General features: G+C 33.0%; 1 protein-coding gene and 1 long non-coding RNA gene across 2 annotated transcripts in view; both read right to left on the reverse strand.

Moving 5' to 3' along the window:
• The window catches only part of LOC115451847, a 29143-nt gene extending 19221 nt beyond the window's left edge, over positions 1–9922 (reverse strand). Inside the window, exon 1 of the long non-coding RNA XR_003939424.2 lies at positions 9850–9922. This is a non-coding gene — a long non-coding RNA (uncharacterized LOC115451847). The remainder of the gene's footprint in view (positions 1–9849) is intronic.
• LOC115453721 (flotillin-2) overlaps positions 1–9924 on the reverse strand; it is a 357821-nt gene that overhangs the window by 279029 nt on the left and 68868 nt on the right. The gene's annotated exons all lie outside the window — the stretch shown is intronic.

Genomic DNA, 9924 nt, shown 5'->3' on the forward strand with positions numbered 1-9924 from the left:
TGAAGTCTTTTTATTCCTTCTGCTCTTACCCTATCCCGATGTGAGATTGTTATAACAAACGTGTTTCAACAATGTTGCAGAAACGACTTAGATATATTTTTATGTATAGGCCAGCAAACGGTAAAGTGGTTCATCAGTGCCTTGTGTATCAAACATTACAGTGTACATACTCCGAAGTTCCATGTAATAACAATTTTTTTACTCGTTATTACTAAATAAGCTTATAAAATAATTTTCATCCCCGAAGGAGTAGGCGCAACAGGAACACCCATTTCTTGTCATGTGTATACCGGTCCATAATATGATGGAGACGAGCCTATGTCCATATCCGACACGATCTCCAAACGCCGAGCTGATACTAAGCATGGAAATCCAATATCACTATAAGATTCGAAGCCGGAACCTCATAACGATGGTCGTTCAGCACACACAATAAACTACCCTACCCAAGTACTTATAAACAATTGTCTCGTAAAAGTGCGTTTAATGGCGACAACACTTGTATAATATTCGGAACACGTCATTGTTTCGACGTAGTTTCCGCACGATTCATAAGCCCATATAACTCTGACAATAGCAATTACTATTTCCGTTCTAGGAATATCAAGGTGGAACGCCAAAACAAATTGCGATCCACCTACGCATCAAGTCGTACATAACATAACGCCTTTTTTCGCATTAACGGGTAGGCAAGGATATACACCCACATTTCGTCAACTACGTTAAATTCCATATTATAGTAGATGAGCCTATTACAATTAACCGTGACATTACCAAACTCTGCAGATAGTCAGCAGAAAAACTTAACACCACTTCGCCTGATTCAAGAATCCTCAGCACGACGTGCCGCAATACAACTGTGAGGCCGAAACTTTTAAAATCAAAAGTAAATTAAGTCTCATTAAGGTACTAGTTTTTGCTTGTGGATCCCTCCGCATAACAAAGGTTTTCCGGGATAAAAAAGACTGCACGTAGGAGTAATGTATGTTCCTATTAGTGAAAAGAAATTCAAAAATGGTTTAGGAGTTTCTGAGATTAGAGCATTTAAACAAACTCTTTAGCTTTATATATTAGGATAGATAAAGTGAGTCCGTCTCTAAATTTCCATTACATTGTTTTTTTTACTAATTCGTACACGTGTAAGGTGACCTTAATTATAATTGAAGTACGTATTGTCAGGGGAGACTTACTGAAACGAAAATAATTGCCTTCGTGCAAACTGTGCGGCGCGGCGTAGGCAATTAAATGACGTTATGGTTTTTTTGTGGATTCTGTATTTTTAAAATGATACTCGACTAATGTGTTTATGCATAAGCAGCTTACCTATTATAAATAACGACGAATACGTTCGCATTTTAATTTGTATATTACTGTATTATGTTTAAGGCGACGATTGTTTACAAATGAAATTTAACACGAATGCGTGTGCGGGGATTTACTCCGAACATCCGTCTAAAGTCACCTCGTTTACTCCGGCATAATTAAAACCAAAAAGCGAGTTCGCCAATGTAAAGTGGATTACACTGATGTTTGTAACACTTTTGCATTACGCATGATGCAAAATCTCTTCCAAGTTTATACAACGTTCGTATTCTTTACCTTATACTGGTCAGACAGAAATAAAATAATAACTATATGGTGTAAGTAATTGTTTATTAATAATACCTGTTATTCTACAATTAGTTCATAAACAACTATAAAATGATGTCGGTTAACAATCCTCCACTGTACTCTACAGTATCATTTACAACTATAATGTTACATAACCGGTGTCACTGGATAATTTAATGTTCAAAAAATTGTTATTACCGCATGAAGAGATTAAATGAAAATACATACGACTGCATCGGTGGTGTTGTATAACGGTGCGACTGCAGTGCTGAGGCCTCCGGTTCCATGTCCAAGTCGGGCAAAACGATATTGTGTTTTTTTATTCCATACCTTGATCTGGAATTTGTGCCAGATATGGCGATAGGCTCATTCCTTATTATATCATGGAATGGAATACACATAGCGGATGATGGGTGCGCCAGTCGCGCCTGTTTGACGTGTTCGTATGTGTGCAATTGATAAAATTCGTAATTTGTACTTATTTTACTTTTAACAACGATAATTTATTTAATCACCGTGTTGTCATTTTAATTCTTATCTTAAATTATTTGAGAGTACGCAAAACCTAATTAAAATATTTATAAGCAAGGATATAAAATGCAGATAATTTACTTTAAAAAAAAACTTTTTGTGTTTACTTTAATTTTATTTCCGTTCATATAAGTTATATTTCATATAATAGTCGTGGGATTTTTCAAACTTTTTAAAAAGAACACTGTAACCGACAATTGTAATCTTTAAATCAGGCTTTAATCATTCTCAAATAATTAAAGTAATATATTTTAATTATTTTATTACAAGCAAAAAACATAAAATATACTGGATATATATCATAAATATTAACCAATTCATAAAAAGATTCTTCTGTAAAAAATATTAATTTTGTGTTATCATGTTCCCTTGCAAAGTGTCGTTATGCAGTATGAAACCAGGGACCAGATTAAGGAGGGTATTCAGAGTTCGATTCTCGTCCCAAACATAAAATATAAAAAAATATGCCTTTTTTTCGGCTATTTTAGCACCTACATATTTTTGTTCAAGTTTGAAGTATGAAAGGAAAACGGATTATACTTAAAAGTCATATTTATACGTACTTGCCGATAAGATAGGTCGAACGAGTAGTAGGTTTGTACTGTGTAAACCAACACGTTAAGGGTTTTTTTTATGGCTTAAGTTCCCATTTATCATTAATTTAATTTATATTTATTAGTAACATGAAAGAATGAACTGACGTGTGCTTAAACAGTTCCATCGACTAAGAATATATCCTACAAATATTATTAATTCGAAAGTTTGTGAGGGTGTGTGAACATACATCCATATGTATGTTTGTATTTATGTTTTTTCCTGTGCCACGGAAAAACTACTGAACGGATTTGAATGAAACTTTACAGTAATATTTGTAATACATCGGAATAACACATAGGCTACAATTTATAACGACTTTGTATACTTTGGTCTTCATAAAAGGATACATATGAAGTAAATCGGAAAATTATCCCGGAAAACTCCTTTACGGGGGCGAAGCCGCCGGCAAAAGCTAGTACTATATATTGTAAAGAGTCACTATTCGTAAATCAATGATATTATTGTCGTAATAACTTGCGGAAAATGAAAATAAAGTCAATCGCTAAGCGAGGATTACTCAATAAGGCAAGTCGTAGTAAACGGCCTTAACATTGCAGCGTATACACCCACTTGTGTAACATTACGTTCATCCGTTTAATGTCAGTCGATTACTTACATTGAACTTAACCGTACGTTAGGTTCGAAGCAGACAAAAACATCGTAAATGCTCATGGTAGACGATCTGATAAAGAATTCTGGTACATTTATGAAAGTTCATGAAGACGTTTCGATTTTCGTTAGAAGCAAACACTGCACTAAATGATTAAGTGAAATTGTTATAAACAATATGTTTTTTGACATTAATTAATGCTTATAAATTAGAATAGTCCATTGATTGTATTATCCAACTGCTATGGTTACTAATGACATATGTTAAAAAGTGACGTAAAATAATTAAATATAAAAATACTGCTGGAATGGATTTTGATTAAAAATTTACACAAATATAGATAATATATCTGCATTAACATATTTGTACCTATTCCAGAAAGGTGTAAAATAGGTCCTTAATATCAAGAAAATTAACGAGGACTGCGCATTGACCAGTCTTGTATAATTTAAACAATACTATACAGAATGTTGCCTGCAGATGAAGTGTTTTACTTAGCTCATATGTTTCGTCATGGCACATTGAAAACAAGATGTGCATCATTAACGAAGTAGACATAAATTGCTATTTTGGGTGTTTTGCCTGTGTTTTTATACGTCAAATATTATTATCAAACGTTTTTTGCAAACAGCTCACCCAACAATCAGGAAGAGGTGACGTACACATGTTAGCATATAACTACTACATATAATTACCATAATGTAAGGTTTGAAGCGAATAAAACATTTTGCATAATACTTTAAACAAGTGCCTTTATTACGTATATGAATGTTGAATAATTGTCGCGGAAAATGAAACCGGTTGAAGAATTTTAAAGACAACCAAATTGTTTACGCGATTACGTTCGTGTGAACACCGCCTAGTATACAAAATCTCAGCCTGGATTATTTATTTATTTGGTCTACAATCAATCATACACTGTTACATTGACGAAAAGATACCAAAAAAAATTGAAAAATTAAGTCTGAGTACATGATTGTTAAAAAGTAGACACAGCATTCACTAATATTACTTACTCATAAAAGATTATAAGTTACGTTAGGTTAACAATATTATGATACTTACGATTACCGTAAAATGAAGGCTGAATTACCATAAATATATAAACGGGTGCTTATATTGACGGTGAAAATTCCAAATCATAAAGATGTTTTTTCGTAACAACATTGTTTATACCCTTGAACTGGATATTTTATTCAAAATCGACGTGTTAATTTAAAATTTTTGTGTCTCTTAAAGTATATTGTTTTCGCCAAAATATATAACTATCATGAGACGAAGTTCACCGAAGAATGTCGTGTTTATCTTAAATAGTTGTGCAAATAAATATTAAAAGCATATTATATATTTTATATATGATTATAATAATTCATAATAAGCATGTAATGTGACAAGATAAAAACCAATAAATAAATAAATGAGGAAACTGAGGCGTGAAATTTTTTATGTAGTAAAGGACACAGTTGGAAAATTTTAAGTCCTATAAGTCAAGTTTTGCCTTCAAACTTTACAATTTTACTTAACTTTACATACGTGAATTTTAAAAGTATCTATAGGAGAAGAATTTAAAAGTAGAGAAATTAAAAGTTGTAAAATATTTTATTTTTTGCACTACTATGAAGTAAAAATCAAAATTTTATTTTTGTCTAAATTATGAAGTGTGTGTTACGACAACACTTACGGCTTTTACTTTAGTAACGGTTGTGTTTTGGCAACCCTTATGGCGTTTACTTTACCCGTTACTTTTACAGTTGATGAAGAAACTGGTATTTATATTTTCTATTGCTACTTACAATTACAAAAGCAAAAATAATCTTCGTAATATTGACTTCCGATATGTCTTTCGCACCACAGATTATAAATTATACGCGGCAAATATTTTATCTATGAGCACTGATCGAGTCTTGTACAAACTCACTAATGGCATTTATAATTGATCGGGGAACCACCCAGTCACAATGTTCAAATATCGATTATTTATTTTATTATCTATACTAATATATATATATATATATATATATATATAAAGCTGAAAAGTTTGTTTGTTTAATATCGCAAATATTAGGAACTAGTAAAACAATTTTGAAACACATTTTGACGCGGAAGGAAATGCAGGCAAAAGTTAGTTTTATTATGGACTGCACACGACTGCGGTCGGTTGAAAGAACCGGTTATATTTTAAATAGCCGTGTAATGATTGAGTTTCGCTTATCATAATGGTGAAATTATCAACGAAATCAGTTCACCCATTTTTAAGTAATGCATGAACAAATTAATAGATAATGGACTTTTGTTTATTATCAATCAATCAACCATATTATGGCCATCCACTGTTAAACACAGACCGCAAGTGAACCACAATCAACCCTGTTTATTATGTTTATACTGAGTTAAAATCCATGGGTATTCCATATGATTAATTAACACGTGTATTTCATATCACGACTTCATATTTCACGTAAAATAATTAATTAATAATATTTATGTGTACTAAAGTATATGAATTTATCAACATATCATATATTAACAGGAATCTTAAGGTCTTGCGATAGATGTGTTAAGTATATTTCTATTTACTTGACGAATCAATGTACAGAAGTTATTTCTTCTTTTTATATCTGATCTTATTCTATACCATATCTCAGAATGAAGAAAGGCTTAATTTCTTAATATGTGAAATGCTTGACAATAACTTTTCCAAGATACACTCACATAGAGTATTGTCCAGCCTGGGATTCGAACTCAAGACATTCCGATTCCCGGTCTATTATAAGTATAACCGACTATAAAGATAACAAAATATTAATCGTCAACCATTACAGATCAGTTCTTTAGCAGCGTCGTCTTTTTAAATACAATTTGTAATAAAAATACATTTATTATCAATTAAGTCTAATGTAACGCACCCACGCACTTTGGATGCGTACTGGCAACGCATCAAACACAACACTTCCGTTTTCCGGTCCGAAAACGAGCCACGAATAGTTTCCTTCTATTATTGTTTCGCGTACAAGGCGAAGGTAATCATTCACACAGCCCTTGAACTAGATAACAATATGAACTAGATAATGCGGACCTTGTTTGCTACAGCAATAGAGAAGAAAATATTGGAATTAACTAATAAACGAAAGTGTTTATTTAAACTTTTTTTTTAAGAATCTTAACTAAAATACTATAAATATATTCATTAATTAGTATACAATCTTTTCAAATTCGAAAACTGATAATATTTTGTCAGATAATTAATGTAGTCTGATCTATATCTCGACATAGATAACGTAACGACAAATTCCTACAAATTGTTACCACAATTAATTAAATATTATGAACTTAACTATAGTGTGATATACAATCCAATACTCATAAGGGCGGAAATAACTCTGCCTGTCTGCCTGTAACGCTTTCACGCCTTAACTACTGAACTGATTTGGATGAAATTTGGTATGGAGATAGTTTGAGACCCTGGGAAGGACATAGAGGCATCAAGCGGGCAGAGCCGCAAGCGAAATAATAATAATAATATCAGCCCTGTATTATATACTTGCCCACTGCTGAGCACGGGCCTCCTCTACTACTGAGAGGAATTAGGCCTTAGTCCACCACGCTGGCCTAGTGCGGATTAGTAGACTTCACACACCTTCGAAATTCCTATAGAGAACTTCTCATATGTGCAGGTTTCCTCACAATGTTTTCCTTCACCGTTAAAGCGAACGTTAAATTCACAAAGAATACACACATGATTTTAGAAGTCAGAGGTGTGTGCCCTTGGGATTTGAACCTGCGGACATTCGTCTGGCAGTCCGTTCCACACACGACTAGGCTATCGCCGCTTAAGCGAAAGCAAGCGAAAGCTAGTCGTTAATACGGACTGTCCCATAAAGTGACAATAAAAAGGTATCAGAAGGCAATCAAAACTAGGATGGCACGAATAGAAATAAATTAGAGCCAAAATAAATCATTGTTCTTACATTATAGTCTTTTAAAGAAAATTTGAAATCTTTACCCTGACCGACACATTAAGATAATTTGACCACTTAATTCCATAGTTTGTAATTCTTATCACTATATTAAAAAACTAAAAAACCAAGCCGATGAATTCTATGTTACAATCAAAACAAATTTACATTACAAGGAAAATAAAGAAATTTTCTAATTAATTACTTTTCATAATTTAATTATTCAACTGAAATACCCGCTGTAAAAACAAAATACTAGGCTAGTCTGGCAATTTTAATCAAAACTTGGTCCATATTGACATTTTAAAATGCTGCAATAATTAGATATTTATTGAGGGAAAACCCTTAGAAACCTATTATTACAAATGGCCTAATTTATTTAAACAAGTTTTTGCAATAAACGGAATCATATTGATTTTAGAAACGCTGCTACTTTATAAAATGGACTTACCTTGTTTAAATTCTTTGAAAAGAGGGGAAATGCTAAAAATAAATATTATTTAATTACAACAAATCGTCGCTCGGATTGTTTACCTTAAGTCGTAAAAAGCTATAATGACAATTGTGATAGGTAGGGCTCTATTTTTTTTTTCTTATTCGTTCCATATAGTAAGGTCTTTGTCGTTATGTCTTTTTACCGTCCCATTCTGGGACATCCCGTATAGGACCCCGAATAGATGCAGAAATAAATAGACTATTATCAAGTGTTGATAGTTAGTCCACTGGTAAGTTAGTATATGCCTTACCAATACCATGTCCTGGTAAAATATGGAACTAATTTCTTCTACTGACAAACGTTAACATTAAAACGAATAAGCAAAGCGGCACAACAAAAGCAGGTTTTATATTTTCCTGGTCAGACTGTACAAACTTATTTATCGTGTATGCAGATGCGCACTGTGCACTTGTCCTATTATACGACATTACTCGAACAATCTAAAGACTAGAACCGGCCGCATAAAACGCTTGTTGCAGCCATGCTCGTGATTTTATTCAAGACGATAATTTAATTAAGAACACTATATATAATTTTATTTAATATTCCCATAGATCGTCACAACTTTCAAAATGAATTCACGATATACACGGAAAAACGAAATTCGCAATTTTCCCATCATTATAATTTGTTACCATGAACTTTAAACATTTCAAATTAAAATAATGCCAGACAAGCCTGCGTGTTTGCGTAATTCTATAAATATACTTACTATATACTTTACTCTAACTTAAAATTTTCACCAATTATTCTAGCTTTGCTGGTGATAGCGACCACTGTACACTAGGTGTTAAAACCCGCCATAGTGGCCCACGCACGTGTGTCACGTTCCGGGATCAGCCTGTGTATATCCAGTTCCAACAGGCCGGCATAATTGTGTCGACTGCCGAGGGGTAATCATCTCTCGCCAGTCGACATTCTATGGGACCCCACAACTTACCATCAGGTGCAGGAGGGTGACTTCGCCCTGCCCTTAAAAAAAGTTATATTTCGCGCGCATAATGGTAAAAATAAGTTACAATTATCTTTTAAAAAAATCCTTAGTCCTCCCGCCGCGCCTGTCTGTCTGAACGCAATAAAATAAAAAATCACCGAATAGATTTCGATGGAATTTGGTATGGAAATATTTTGAGACCTTAAGAAGAACAGAGGCTACTTTTTATCGCGGGAAAATATCGAGCGAGGCTTTTAACTCTGTAAAAACTTTTACACGGGCCAAGCCGCGAGCAAGAACTCATTGATTTATTATGTGCGTAAAAATTTATAAATGTATGGCCCTTATCACACAAATAGAGGGAAATGTATAAAATGAGTACCAACTATTAAGAGTTTACACTGAGAATTTATGAAGTTATTGTTAAATATAAATTACATACACGTTTATTAAAATAAAACAATATGTAATAGTGATTACTATTGAGGATCAAATTCGCCAAAAAAAGGTCTTTAATATAAAAAAACAGTAAAATATGACGCAAACATTGGCAAAACTTAACAAGAAATATCATGACTGCATTGAATTTTTTCGGTTAAATTCGCCACGTTACTGTATTCAAATCTTCATTAATCAAAGTATTTTGACATAATATATTTAGACAAAAATAATAGTTCACGATTAATGCAAAATTCTTATTATTTCGAAATAGTAAAACTTTTAAATAAACACGAATTTTAAAGTGCACTCAAGGCTTGGCGAGTAAGCTTAGATAAATGTTTTTTCTACTACCGATGTGCGTCACTATATAAAAAAAACTATGCACAAACTACCTTTACGTAAAAAAATACAAAACCTATGCTAGTTTGAAACTTATTTATTTTTTAAACTTAAATATATTTTATGAATTGTAGCAACATTAAAAAGACAACCCGGTCAATGACCTATACCGAAAAACAAATAGAAATTAATCGGACACACTGCACAAATACATATTTACAGTTAATTAATTAACGGTGCACCTAAAATTAATACTTAATCTACAAAAGATCATCGATACGACACAGTACTTGACACAGATCGCACTGTCTAACACTTGAACTAACACACTAACCGTTGAATCCGCGCCGGAGTGTACGACACACCTCAGAGGTCACGGTGAGTGTCACAGAGTCCGTACGCTTCGGAT

The sequence above is a fragment of the Manduca sexta genome, chromosome 9 (genome assembly GCF_014839805.1).
Source record: "Manduca sexta isolate Smith_Timp_Sample1 chromosome 9, JHU_Msex_v1.0, whole genome shotgun sequence".
NCBI lineage: Eukaryota > Metazoa > Arthropoda > Insecta > Lepidoptera > Sphingidae > Manduca > Manduca sexta.